General features: G+C 44.9%; 1 protein-coding gene across 1 annotated transcript in view; it reads right to left on the minus strand.

Annotated features, from left to right (window-relative positions):
* The window catches only part of LOC116649616 (protein FRA10AC1), a 78340-nt gene that overhangs the window by 60637 nt on the left and 3850 nt on the right, over window positions 1–13853 (minus strand). The gene's annotated exons all lie outside the window — the stretch shown is intronic.

The raw sequence follows: 13853 nt of genomic DNA on the forward strand, positions 1-13853 counted from the left end.
TCAAATAAATAAATAAAAATCTTTAAAAAAAAAATTCCCAATGTCTAGGCCCATACCAGTGATTCCAGACCCATCTGAGCTGAAGGAACAATGAGTGGGAAGGCCTGGAGAACAGGATAAATTTACAGGGATATTTACAGGTCTACATGCCTGGAACACAGAATAGGGAAATGAAGCATCAGGTGACACACTGGGGCCACCACTGTTCAGTGGGACATGGAAATAATGGTGTAGGTTTTAAATCCCTGTCCCCAAGTCTAAAATGCGGTAGATGTTGCTGTAGCCATATCACAGCAGAGGCTATTTAAAAAGGGAATCTTAAAGAATCTTTGAGAAAGGGTGCCATGGTTATTATGGCACACTATGTAGTCCCCAAATCTTGTCTCCTTTTTCTCCTGGTAAAGGACGATGAGATTGAGTTCCGACCAATGGAATGCGGGCAGAAGTGAAGAAAACCTCGCTTGAGAACCTCTGCATGGGCACTCTCTCCCTTTCCCCTCATCTGCTGCTGGGAGGCAGAGTCCAGTGGAGGACTCCAAGGTCCTGAGGAGGGTGGGCTAGGAGTAAGCAATCAGCCTCTACTGTATTAAGTCACTGAGATTTGGGGAATGTTTGTGATGGCCATTAGCCTACCCTGACTTATACAGTAATCATAGATCAAACAAGTTAATTTCCTTAGAAGCACAATGTCAAGAACAGCAAAGGTTTAGTAAGTAATAGCTATCTATTATTATGTGGTATTTGCCCTGCTTTGGGTACCTAGACTTTCCCTTCCCATTTTTTTTCTAATGTTATTTCTTCCCTTTGATCCAGTGACCAAGGCATATCTGGATGTCTCTCTCTGCTTTGTCTTTACGCCTGATCACAATGTCAATGCAATACTTCTGCCTGGACTTTGCTTCACTAATAGCATTTCCTTGCAAAAAATATGGGGAGAGAGGAGATGCTTCTGTTGACATGCTAATGAGTCAGAAGCATGAGGCAGTCCAGTTGGCACTGTTCTCCACAGCTCGACTCTTGCTTTCCCTGCCTTTCCACGTGAAGGCTGCAGGGCCGAGAGTTGAATTCGTTTGAGGACTAACCCAGAGGGGCAGCATTATCGCCTCCACTGGAGAAAACATTCCATAAAAAGTGTTCCTGCTGAGTTTTCGCAAAACTTCCAAATTTTAATTAGACACTGGAGACCCAGATGGGCAGCAAAAGGAATTTTGACAAATACAAGGAGTTTAAGTTATTGAGGAAGCAAGTGCTCCTACACTAAGGGTAAAATCAATAGTCATGTGACTAGGTGGCCACTTAATCAGCTTGATTTGAGGAGTTCCAGGGGCTCCCCCTGTGGCCCCCAAACATCTCCTCCGTAGCATGTCAGCAATGCCTAAAAAGTGGTTCATAGCAACTTTTCACAATTACATTTCACTTTACAGGATCTCTCTTACTGCTCCCAATTCTCCAGCAAGGTCGGGGTATAAATATGGACCCCATGGCTCCACGAAAGCAAGCGATTTGCACAAGACTGCACAGCTGGAAATAGCAGAATGGGGACTCTTCACGTGTTTGGTGGCTTCAGAGTTCTTCCCACGACACCACAACTGCCTCTGTCATTGTCAAAGCTTCACTTCCTTGGGGTCGGTGCATCTTCTAAGTAACTGATCATTCAAATGAAATCTCACCTGAATCTTAATGCACAAGTGGAGTTGTTCTGGTCAAAGTGTATTTATGGGGAGGAGAGGCAGGGAGAGAGAAAGTTAAGGGAATTCAATGCAAAGTCTAAGAAATACAGTGTAAAAGCCACTAGCTCAAAGCGTCTGTGCCCTATTTTGATAAAAATGGCCTTGGAGGAACCACTTAGTGTCTTTCATACATTGTATCCTATCAGATAATTTCTTAGTAGCTGAGACAGGGAGATAGAATAGCAAACCCAGGTTGAAGGACCCTGTTGGTGTGTGGCCAGGCGGGAAGGAGAGAAGGAATACAATAAAGGATGAAAACCAACTTTACATTTTGCTTCAGATTTACTCTGCCTGTGGAGGGAATCAAATTCTGCTGCTGCTAATAGATTGTTGTTCTTTTAGAACATTGATGTTTAAAGCTAATACTTTAAAGTATTCCTTGTATTTTGTCAAGTGCCATGAGAATCAGGATTTTAGGGACCAGAGAGAGTGATGGAAACCAGCCACCACGCTCTCCAAATTCCTGGGAGCAGGCAGATACAAGAGAGGAGGGTGCAGGCAGCTGGACTGTGACTGGGATTGGTGGGAGAAGAGCCTGGATGGGTCCTGATAAGTTGGGAGAGACTAACTGAGGGGCTTCTCTCCTACCCTTACTCCCTTCTTCAAGCCTTCCCTCTCTGCTGTACTCAGTTCATGCTGATGGAGCTCTTCGTGGCCCGCACTCCCAGGTGCTGGAGGATTTACAATTCCTACCAAGAATTCCTTCCTTAATTCTTTTTAAATGCCCCCTTTTCAGGAACAATGGTGTTTCCCACCCTCACTCCTGCAAAAACTTGCCTTTACTGAAAAAGGATCAATTAATTTTCTCAGTTTCCTGGGCTCAAATCCTAGCTCTGCGGTTGGCTGGCTCTATGACCTATTTATTGCACCTGTCTAGCTTTAGTTCCCTGACCTGAAAAATGGGCATAAGAACACCTACCTCATAGAGTTGTAATGAGAAATAAATGATAGAATGAAATATATGTAAAAGGTTCTTAGCCCAGTGCTCAAAACCCACACAGGGCCCGGTGAAAGAGATCAGAGTATGTCACCGCAAAATATGCCACTTTGGAATAAGGTGGTTTTGAGCCAAAAGGGATTGGTTCTTTGCCCTTTCCCTTCCTGTCTAAATGCAGGGCACACCTTTCCCTTTGTAAATGTAATATAAATTTTTATTTGTGAATGTGCCTACCTCTCCAGTACCAGGAAAAGAACTGCTCTGAGACAATTCTTATCACCTGAGAGGACTCTTATCTACATAATAAACCTTAAGAAACCTTTTTTTTTTTTTAGATTTTATTTATTTATTTGAGTAGAGAGCCAGAGAGAGAGAGAGAGAGAGAGAGCAAGCACAAGGTGGGGGAGGGGCAGCAGAAGAGGGAGAAGCAGGCTCCCTGCTGAACAATGTGGGGGACTTTGGGATCATGACCTGAGCCGAAGGCAGACACTTAACCAACTGAACCCCCCAGGCGCCCCTAAACAACTCTTATTTACCATGTTTCCTAGTCACCTTCTCATAACTTACCCACATTCCAAAAGCCCCAAACCCCTTTCCCTTTGTCTAGCCTCCTCTCCACACAGTGTCACCCCTTGTTAAGGTGATATATGAGCCCCAAATTGTAACACCTCCTTCAGTCATGTTTCTTTGTGAACTCCTGTGCATAAGTATATAATTAAATCCTGTTTTTAAAAAACTCTTGTTAAGCTGCCCTTTGTCAGTTTAATTTGCGGGGCTCAGGCAGGGAACCTAAGGAGTAGAAGAGAAAAATTTTCCTTCCCTACAGAGGCACAAAACCTTTTTCTTCTTGTACTTTTTTCTTGTTTCACGTTATACGCTGTGTTCCCTGGTTTATCCTAGAAACCATTTCTCAGAAGCCTTGCCTATTGTGGGGAGAAGTCAGAGGCAAAGGCATGAGGAAGTTTCCCAGATCTTGGGGAGCAGAGAGACTACAGTGGGACACTCTCTACTAGTGCAGCCACCTGACATCCACAGGCAATCTGGGGACCTTGAGGAGGCTGCCAGGATGGACTGAAACAGAAATGGAGCCCTCTGGGTTTAGTTTAAATTTTCCTGACCCCCCAGTTGAGACTCTGTGCTGTTATCGCTGCTCCACCAACCTGATTGTCCCCTAACACAGTCTTCTCCCACCTTGTGCTTCCTCTTATTTAATTCTTGACTCCTCCTCTAGACTATGATGCTCAAAGGCAGGAGCTCTGCGGGTCTTGCCCTGTACTGAATGTCCAGTGCTAGGCTGTGCCTCACATGGAAAACACACTTAGCACACATTTGTTGAATGAATGAACTTAGATAACTATGCTGAGTAAGAACTAAGATAAAACTGTTCAAAGTAAAATGAATAAATAAATAAATAAAAATCCAGCATTTACTTAGTTCTAATCTGAGTGGCATGATTACAGTCAAATGCCAGATGATGAACACTCCATTTAAGGAGGGCCCATGTCCATCACAACTCACTTCAATGTTGGTCCAGAAAAGTGACAAAAGGGGAAAGTGGTGTTTTCCTGGAAAAACCTGAACAATCATCTTAGAGTGTTGATGCCGTCCTTTGAAAGCCCTTCTGAGATCTGGCTGCTCTCTGGGGTGGGGAGAGTAGGGAATGCCACCCCTGGACTATGTTTCTTCAGGGTCCTGGGATCTATCCTCAGACTAGATGGAGGGTACCCATCACAGAAGCCTGGGGTTGAGGGTATAGTCTGGGCCGGGAAGGCAGCCGTTCCAGGCTGTTCTCCCCCATGGCCAGGCCTGGCTTCTCCACTCACTCATTCTGATGGCTTCAGGAGAGGCACTCTTGATCCGAATAATAATAGCTTGCTATGTGCTAAGCACTTTCTTACCTTATCTCATTTCCTCTTCATAAGGATCCTGTGAGGTGAGTACTGATATCTTCATTTTACAGGTGAGAAAACTGAGGATAAGAAAGTTTAAAATTTTTCCCAAGGTCATGCAGCTAGTAAATGCCAATGCCAGGAGCTGAGCCACAACCATCATGCTATACTGCATCCTACTGGATTGGGATGACCCAAGGGTTCCCCCAGGCTTCCCCTGAGAGCCTCCAGAGCCAGGGCTGGATCAGCCTCAGTTATTTCCATGCCCCAAATGCCATACAGTATACAGACAAGGCCTCAAGAACTGCCCATAATTTCATACACATCAAAAATAAGGAATCACATGATAAACATTTTGGAAACAGACCGAAGTCAGTTTGAAGCCAAACTAAATGGCCTTGGGCAAGTCACTGAACCTCTGGGAGCTTGTGTTTCCTCACCCGCAGGGTGAGGATGCTAATGCCTGGCCTGCAGAGCAGGTGAGATGATCAATTGGTCCAGCAAGTATCGGTTCTTCCAGCTCCCTGGCTCCACCGCTGGGAGCAGTCGAGGCCGTGCCAAGCATGTGGCCAAGAGAGGGGCGGGTGCAGGGGCCTGACACCCCCCTGCTGTCCATGTTTCTCCCTGCTCCAGACCAGCAGGGCACTAATCCTATGGTCATAACCAGTTCCATCATTCCCTTGCCATGTTCCGGGGTTAAATTCCAAGCTTCTGGGATCATCACTCCTACGAAAACTTAATGGGTGTAGTACAGGCCACAAGTCACGGGCAGCAGTGGAAAGCTCTTAGTTCTTCCAGAATGAGAGTACAAAGCCAAACAAAACAAAACAGGGCCTTTCTAAAGGGATAAGGCAAAAGCAACAAGCTTGAAATCCAACATCATGAAGTTCACGTTTCCAAAGCAGAACAGTCTAGTTGCAGGTTTCGTCTTCAATTTCAGAATCTTAAACCAAAATAACCATACAAAAAAGCACTTAATGGTCTCCTTGAAATGGTGAAGAAGTGTCTCTTTTAAGAAAAAAATGACTGCTAATAACTACTGTGGGAATGATTCAGGCATAAAGTAGAAGAAGAAGAAGAAAGGAGAATAATCATATTTTCAGCTTTGCATTCCAATAAACAAGTCCTCCCTAGGGCAACGCCTCTCAGAGGCACTGTTTTCCCTTAGGACCACCCCAAATCATATTTCTGGCTCAGTTATGTTCACCTTGCCCATGACTGAGAATTATGCTTGTTTTATTCACTAACAACCTTCTTTTTTTTTTTTTTTTTTTTTTGCTATTCAAGTCTAGCCACTTGAAAGGCAGCCTACCAAGGCCTTCCCTGCATTTTTGGTGTTTGGCTCTGAAAAATTCAAATATATTTCTAGAGAAAATGCTAAATAACTAAAATCATACATTACCAAAAATATTCTTGGATCATTTGCTTCTGTACACTATTTTAAAAATTGACCTATAATATTACACCGATTTCCAGCATACAACATAATGATATTCATATATAGTTTTGCAAAACGATCACCACAATTAATCTAATTAACATCTGTCACCATATATAGCCACAAAAGAGGTTTTTTTCTTGTGATGAGAGCTTTTAAGATCTACTCTCCCAGCAACTTTCAAATATGCAATATGGTATTGTTAACTACAGTCAATATACTCAGCAGAGTATGCTTTTGTATTTTGATTTAAACTTCACCATGTGTGGGATGTCTGGGTGGCTGAGTCAGTTAAGCGTCTGCCTTTGGTTCAGGTCATGATCTCGGGATCCTAGGATTGAGCCCCACATCAGGCTTCATGCTCAGCGGGGAGTCGGCTTCTCCCCCTCCCTCTCCCTCACCCCCTCACCCCGCTCTGTCCCTTGCTTTCTCTCTCTCTCTCAAATAAATAAAATCTTTTAAAAAAACAAAATAAAATAAACTTTGCCATGTGCATTTTGGTTAACCGTAGTACATGCATCTACTATACACAAAATGAGGAAAACAAAGTCTTTTCAAGCCTCTGTTTTGGCAAGGTATTTCTCCTGCCTGAGGAGAGAAGTTTGGAAGTTCTAGAATGTTAGTGTTATGAAGCTGGAGAAACTGAGACCTGAGGAAATGAAATGCCTGTCCATGGCCACACAACACCTCCACAGTTCTTGCCAGAGGATATCTGTCAGTTTGTTTTGGATTCTGTATGTAGAGCATTCAGCTTCCCTGGGCTAATGGGTTATTGATTAATGTTCAGAAAAATGCACAAAGAAGTTTTTTATGTTCCCACTATGAGAACTTCTTTTATTCCTTTTCAGTGAGAATGCTAAGAGCTTTGGGGCAAGACAATTCTTCGTTGTGTGTGGAGGTTCCAAGAGTTTCAGGATGTTGGCATCTCTGGTCCAGCGGTTGCAGCCAGGGGGAAGCAAGAGGCTACTAGGCCAATATTTTCACAACTCCTCCAGGCACCCAAATAGCTATTAGTAACTTGCTGTTGTACATTCAAGAACCTGCTCAACATTCTCCCTGCCTTTCCAATAATCTTCTCTCCGGTAGGATTTCTGGCAGAGGCAGTTCACATGTACAGGATCCTTAGATCTCATCCAGCCCCAGCACTTCCTTTGAAAAGCAGAACCTCAATGTGAAGAGCTACACACAAGGTCATACAGCTCATCCCAGACAGAACCAGATCTTGGCCCCTTCTCTTTCTACCACGTCCCAGAGACAAACTTCCCATATGCCACAGCTTTTCCAAGGGATCAGCCCTGGGTACACGGCCGGACCAGCACAAGGGCCCAACAGCCATTACTCCCAGGAGTTCCGCACCCCGCAGTTCCTGCCCGCTCTTGTGTGAGTAAGGTGGGGTCACCTTTGTTCCAGGAAACCACTCTGCAGCAAGGAGACAGTGCTGTGGAGTGAGGAAGAGTGCGGAATGTCTCTGTGTTAAGCCAGGTGGACCTCTTAGCTTGGGCAAGCTGCCTGGCCTCTGCGCCTCAGTTTCCTCATTTATAAATCGGGAGTGAAGAGTAGCCAAACTGTGTTCCAGTTAAATGGGGTAACGTCTCCAAGGCACCTACACCAGTCCTCGGCACACTGTAAGCACATGCTAAGTGTTGTCAGCAGCAGCAGCACCATCATCATCGCCATAATCAGTTACATCAGTTTTCCTCCCCTGAAACTTGAACTGAGGAAGGACAGCAGGGCCCGTTCAAGTTCTCCCACCAGCATGAGCCAGAGGGTCTCCTTCTTTGGGGCTGCAAGCAAGAGTCCCCAGTCCGTGCCAAATTCACTTTCTACTCAACATGGAAGACGGTTATGAACATGTATAAATTCAGTATACTTAACTGCATTAATAAAAATTAAACAAAACAAAGTTTATTTTTTAAAAGTAAAAGAAAATACCAGGCCACACATCTGAACTATATTTTCTCCTTTACAAGGGCCATTTTAGCTGTTTCTCCTAGGTAATGGTCATTCAGCCAAAGGAATAGAAAGATACATAAATTGCAGGTCCTGCCTTCAAGGAGGTTTTTTAAAGCCATACGACTTGCTGCCTTTCATCCCATTCACCTGGGCTTCACTCTGCGATGGGCTTGGAATCTCGGTAAACTAAAGAATGCCAGAGCCTAAATTCCACTGGATTCGCTGACCCTCCTGTTCCCTTCCTCACAGACCAGCACTCTTAATCGGGTGGTTCCCCAGGCTCCCACATTGTTCTTAGTTCTCTTAGAGCCCCGTCAGTTGCTTCCTACAGAAGAGCGGTTGGAAGGGTGTATTAAACATGTCTTCTTATTTTCTATATTCTGATGGTTTGACATCTGGGGCCTTCCTAACCCTGGAGGGACTGCCCCTGCCAGAGTTAACCGATTCCTAGAGATAGTAAACGACTCATCTGTGAGAATATCTGTCATACGCAAACCAACCAAGGCAGAGTCCATCTCCCAACCATCTCCTCTACTGGGCTCTCCTCCTCTGAGCCACTGTCCACCTGCTCTAGTCATCCCAGAAGCAGGTACCCCATAATTAGGGACAGCTCTTATGTCCCAAAGCCCACTGCGATTATTCAAACAAGCACAATAAAGGCTCTTGTCTACATTTTCCCTTCACGCCTTCTGCCTCCTGACTGTCCCTAGTGCTTCTTCATGTGGCCTCCCTGCATGGCCTGCCCGGCCTCCTGTTTCACACTCCAGGGCAAGTACAGCAACTTCTTCCTTCATGACAGTCATTTCCATGTCTGCCTGTCATACCATATACCTGATTGAAATGAATCTTGGCTACCTTTACAATAAAGGGAAATAAAAGGGGAAAGAATGAGAGATAAAATCAGTTGGGGGAGGGGTGCCTGGGTGGCTCAGTCGGTTCAGCGTTTAAGAGTCTGACTTCAGCTCAGCTCAGGATCTCAGGGTCCTGAGAGCAAGCTGCCTGCTCAGCAGGGAGCCTGCTTTTCCCTCTCCCACTGCCCCTCCCCCAGCTTGTGCTCTCTCTTTCTATCTCTCAAATAAATAAAGTAAATCTTAAAAAAAAAAAAGAGCCAGTTGGGGAGGGAGGATTGAATTCAATTTAGTAAACATGACTAGAACAGCATAAGAAGAACCCCTCATACTTGTAAAAGACTAGAGTTGATAAAATGCTTTCATAGACATGATTTCATCCAGCCTTTGGCAAAAGCCTGTAAGGTCAACATTAATCTCATTTCGCATAAAGATACTGAGACAGAGGCTAAGGGACTGACTATGATCCCACAGCCAGTAGGGGGCAATGTCAGAATTTGAACTCAGATCTGTCCATTTCTACAATTCTACTGCTGCCTCCCAAAGAAGCAGAGAGAGAATTAAGAATGGAGAGTGAACTGTCTACCATCTTATAATCTAGGTATTCATTCCGTTTGCTGAAGACAGAGACTTATGTGTCTTTGCATTCCCCAATGCCTCATGCATAACAGAGTATTCAGAAGTACATGTTGAACCAATGAATGAAGAGCAATTGAAAGGGGCAGGTAAACAGTTCCAAGCGCCTTAGGAACACACCGACCCTCTCTCTTGTCACAGCAATATTGCATTGTTGCCTCATCTGTAAGATGGGGTAATAATAGTACTTATGCAAATCTGTTGAGAAGAATTAATATATAATTCAAATATATATAATACAATTATATAGAATATTATATGAGTTATGTGTATATTATATATTTTAAATATGTAGTATTTGTTGTTGAGAATTAATATCAGAAAAATGTTTTATCCATATGCCTGGCATATAATCAGTAGTCAGTGTGCAAGAGTTAGTACCTCTGATTCTTCTGCTCCTGGCTGGGCACTCTGGGCCTTTGCTGCTGGGCTGTGGGTGCAGTATTAATAGCTTCTGGTCAAAGTTCCCTCCTTAGCCATCCTTTTTGTCAACTGGCTAGTATATCCCTGCTTTCTATCTAACTCCTGTTTTTCCTCCTTTGACAAAGGAGAGAGGCTGTGTTCTAGCTCCATGTCCCTACAGCACTTTCACCATTAAGTCAACAGGTATGTACTGAGCATTGTTTCATGTTTCCTGTTGCTGCATTAACCAACCACCCAAAACTTACTGGCTTAAAATCATTTTATTTGCTCACAGCTCTTTGATCTGGTCTGAGCTCAGCTGGGAGTTCCTGCTGTTGGTCTTGCCCATGGTCACTCTTGTGGCTGCATTCATCTGGTAGGTCTGGCTGGAGCTGAACTCAGCATGGGTGCTGGGGTGGCTGGGTCTCTCTCTCTATGGAGACTCAGGATTTCTAACTATGTGGCCTCTTCACAAGGAGCCTGACTACTGACATGGCACCTCAGGGCTCCTAAGAGTATAGAAGCAGAAGCTGCCGGTTCTTAAAACTCTGGCCAGGAACTGGCCTCGTATCACTTGTGCACATTTTGTTGGTTAAAGAGGGCCAGTCTGGCTCCCAGGGGAGAGGGCGCAAGGGCATGAGTACTAGGAGGCCTGGTTCATTGAGGGCCCTTAATGGAACAGACTACGGAAAGCACATTCTCTGTGCCTACCACTTCGCTAGGATCATTGGTGAAAACATCAGACCAAGTTCCCGTCTCCATGGAGCCTCCATCCCAGGGCGGTGGTTATCGAAACTTGACAGTGCACCAGAATCACTGGGAAGCTTGGTGAAAACACAAATTGCTGGGCCCTCCCCCCGAGTTTCTGTTCCCAATTGTCAGGGGTGGGGTGGGGCAAGTTCCCAGGTAACAGCTGGTCTGGGAACACTTCGAGAACCACCGTTCTGGGGTTCAGTTCTTTCACCAGAATACATCCCCGGAGATGTTACTTCAGTTGGTCTGGGGTAAGGTAATTTTTAAAACATTTCCCTGGTGATCCTAATGTGCAGCCAGGATTGAAAACTGCTGCTTGAAAGACTATTCTGTCTCCCTCTCTTTTTTCAGACAAGTTTCCTTGAGCTAGTCACAATTTGATTTATCTTTATGACCCCACCTGAATATTTCTCTTCTTCAAAACAAGGGTTCTCAAATTTTGCTGCACTTTAGAGTTTCATGTGACATTTAAAATGCTCAATGTCCAGGTCATACTCCAGATCAATTAAATCAGAACCTCTAGGGATGTGACCCTCGCATTAAGTATTTTTAGAAATTCTCCAAGTGATTGCAAAGTGCAAGAAAGTTTGAGAATAGTGATACTATCACGGTACACATTTCTCAGTTAAAAAATGGTCTTCCCCATAGTAATTTTCAGTGCCTTCCTTTGAACACTAAAATGCAGAGGATATTTTAAACTAGAATTTTACCTTCTCCTCTGTCTACTCCCACTTACATATGCATTCATACCTCAATTACATAATCATCCTTTAGGGAGACCAGATTTTGCCACATTTGCCCTTAAAAATTTTTTTACCCAGGACTGCGAGGAACTTTTGGTGAGGAAGGGGTTAAGATGATAGCCCAGTTGCATGCTGGGAATTGTAGTTCTAGAGCAGCACCGCACCAGTGAGGCACTATGGGCCTCCAAAGCAGCACCCAGGATCCCGCATCCCACTGACCCTTCAGGGAGGCAGTGTCCAGTGGTGGCTAACACCGTGGGCATCAGACTCAGATGCCTGGGTTAGATCCCAGCGCCGCTCCTCACCAGCTGCCGGACCCTGGGCACACTACTTCATCTCCTGGCCCTAAGTTTTCTTTTCTGTAAGTGGAGAGGAAATAACAATAGCAACAACAATAATAATAAATATCTAGCCCATTGGATTGTTATGAGGATTAAATGAATTAATTACATAAAGGGCTTAGAACAGCTGATGGCACAAAATACGCATTCTGTAAGTGTCAGCTTTATTCCTATTGCCTTGCAATTCCTCTCGGCCAAAGTTGGACCATAGGAGTAAAAAATGCCCCAATTCCATAGTCAGGACATAAGGGTTTATCTGTCTTTTGAGAAATTACCCATATCTGTTTGTATAAATTACCCTCTGGGTCATTCTTTTAAAAATCATGAGGTTGGGGCACCTGGTGGCTCAGTCGTTAAGCGTCTGCCTTCGGCTCAGGTCATGATCCCAGAGTCCTGGGATCGAGTCCCACATCGGGCTCCCTGCTCGGCGGGAAGCCTGCTTCTCCCTCTCCCACTCCCCCTGCTTGTGTTCCTGCTCTTGCTCTCTCTCTCTGTCAAATAAATACGTGAAATCTTTAAAAAAAAATAAAATAAAATAAAAATCATGAGGTTGGTTGGTTGGGGTGATAGGCTGGGGACAAGGGATATGATATTAGCTAAAAAATGCTGGCACACATACCATCCCCTAGTGAGTGTCCCTCGATTTTGCCTGCCCAGCCATCCTCTTTGCTCCTGGTAGTAACACCAAAGTTTCCTTTGGGGTGCCACACCCCTCCCATCGCCTCCACTCTTGGTGGGATTGCTGCCAAGGTGTCCTGCTTTCCCATGGCAAATGGGTGGGTACCTGACCCCAGCTCAGCCCACCAGGCTCTCTCCTCTGGGGAGGAACATGGGGACAAGAACTGGTTGGAGCAGGTTCACCTGAGGTCCTTGTCCCTCACCTCCTGCTGCCTAGATCCCTGAGCTCCCACAAGTTTCTCCTTTCTGAAACCTGCTTGGACAGACCGTCCTTGGATTCTGCGAGTCACTCTATCACCATGGCAATGAGGGCCTTTTATGCTACGATTGGCAGAATCAATGTCTGACACTTTCTACCAAAGAGTCCTAAGTGACACCCTCTTTCTAAGTAATCTTTAAAATTTGGTCCTCGGTGTACCTGGGTGGCTCAGTTGGTTAAGCGTCTGCCTTCAGCTCATGTCGTGATCCCAGGGTCCTGGGATTGAGTCCATATCAGGCTCCTTGCTCAGTGGGGAGCCTGCTTCTCCCTTTCCCCCCTGCTCATGCTCTCTCTCTCTTGCTATCTCTCTCTCAAATAAATAAATGAAATCTTAAAAAAAAAAAAAAAAAAAAAAAGGTAAAATCTGGTCCTCTGCTCACCGGCCTTGCCCACTTCCCATCTAATTTCTGGCAGAACTATCAGTAGCTGAATGCTTTCTTTGTGACATGCCTTCCACGTGCATTATCACTAATCCTAATATCAACAATGTAAAGATGGTATTACTGCTACTTTATCAATGTAGAAAATGAGGTACAGAGTAGTTAAGCAACTTGCCCAAGTTCACACAGCTAGTAAATAACAGAAATGATATTCAAACCAGTCTACTTACTGCCCTCAATCAGTAAGTGAATTTTTTTGGTATTGAGATCAACATTTCTCTGCCATTTCACAGACTCCTGGGGTGGGTGAAGATCTTTTGCATCCTCTAATGAAGCATTTTCTTTTTCTTTCTTTCTTTTTTTTTTTTGGTCATAGACTGATTGTAAGAAACATTTTACATCACAACCGTACACACACACACACACACACACACACACACACACACACACACACAGAAGAACTGACACCCATTTGCATGTGTGAGTGTTTGTAAAAGGGAGGCAGGGCCAAGCTGGAGCTTTTGAGGCTCATAATAATGATTTGTTTACTTGCATAATGCGTGTTTCCTAGGCCACGCCAGCCTGAGGGGAGAGCTGGGATCAGAACCAGCACAGGCTGTTCCTCTCTCCCTCTGCTTTCATCAGCTCTCCCAGAATCTCCAGCCCCTCCACAAAGCCCCTGTCCCGGTTCCGAGGATGCCCAGAGAACATCGCACATGTGCTCCCGAACACACGCCAGGGCCTGTTTCCCTTCTCTTGTGCTCTGGCTCCCTGCTGGGATCATTTGCCTACTCCTCGGTGTGGCCGTCACTGCTGCTAGGCCACTAACGTTGAGCTGCTCCTGGTGGAAAACCCAGTGGCTTTGG

This window comes from Phoca vitulina, unplaced genomic scaffold, assembly GCF_004348235.1.
Source record: "Phoca vitulina isolate PV1807 unplaced genomic scaffold, GSC_HSeal_1.0 scaffold48, whole genome shotgun sequence".
Taxonomy (NCBI): Eukaryota; Metazoa; Chordata; class Mammalia; order Carnivora; family Phocidae; genus Phoca; species Phoca vitulina.